This window comes from Schistocerca nitens, chromosome 8 (assembly GCF_023898315.1).
Source record: "Schistocerca nitens isolate TAMUIC-IGC-003100 chromosome 8, iqSchNite1.1, whole genome shotgun sequence".
NCBI lineage: Eukaryota > Metazoa > Arthropoda > Insecta > Orthoptera > Acrididae > Schistocerca > Schistocerca nitens.
In genome coordinates this window covers 191,026,005-191,026,923 of record NC_064621.1, presented here as the reverse complement: position 1 = coordinate 191,026,923, position 919 = coordinate 191,026,005, and the positions used below count along the sequence as shown (strand labels likewise).

At 44.7% G+C, this 919-nt stretch overlaps 1 pseudogene; it reads left to right on the top strand.

Annotated features, from left to right (window-relative positions):
- Window positions 1–287: 287 nt before the first annotated feature.
- On the top strand, window positions 288–405 carry LOC126200027 (5S ribosomal RNA; annotated as a pseudogene).
- Window positions 406–919: the final 514 nt, after the last annotated feature.

Genomic DNA, 919 nt, shown 5'->3' with positions numbered 1-919 from the left:
AGGTTTGAAATTATTTGTAGTGATTGTTACAAGTCATTGACGGCTGTCATTCTCAAAAACTAGATGAATAAAGTAAGAGTAATCACATCTATTGTGATGCACTGATTTTACGCTCCCTTATGGGCCCCTTTCATAAGCAGGTGCTTCTTATTCAAACAACGATTATTTCCATACAGTAAGCGATACGTGATAGAAATTTGGTTGAAATCTGCCGAGTGGTTTAGGAGGAGGTGTGGAACGGACATACATTCATAGACACATATTTTTATAATACTATATATGGATTTGCCAAAGGCCTTGCCACAGTGGTAACACCGGTTCCCGTCAGATCACCGAAGCTAAGCTCTGTCGGGTTGGGCTAGCACTTGGATGGGTGACCATCCGGTCTGCCGAGCGCTGTTGGCAAGCAGGATGCACTCAGCCCTTATGAGACAGACTGAGGAGCTACTTGATGAAGTAGCGGCTTCGGACTCGGAAACTGACATACGACCTGGAGAGCGGTGTGATGACCACATGCCCCTCCATATCCGCATCCAGTGACGCCTATGGTCTGAGGATGACACGGCGGCCGGTCGGTACCGTTGAGCCTTCCTGGCCCGTTCGCGAGGAGTTTAGTTTGGTTTATCTATGGATTTTATTAAGTAATTTTCAGTGGTATGAACCACAAACATGAACATTTGGAATACATTTATTTAAAAATTATGGGATATACCTCACATGAGGGGAATGGAGTGTCCCACCTCCCGTCACCAAATCGCAGCAATGGGCAAGGGGAGTACAGATTAAAAATAAGCACTCACGTAATCAATGGACGTCCCCTAATGGAGTGGCCAATTTTTATGCTTCAATTTAATACACAGTAAAGCAATTGTGCCTGAAGGATTCCTACTGTTAAAGATGTGCTCCAAGACTCGGAGTA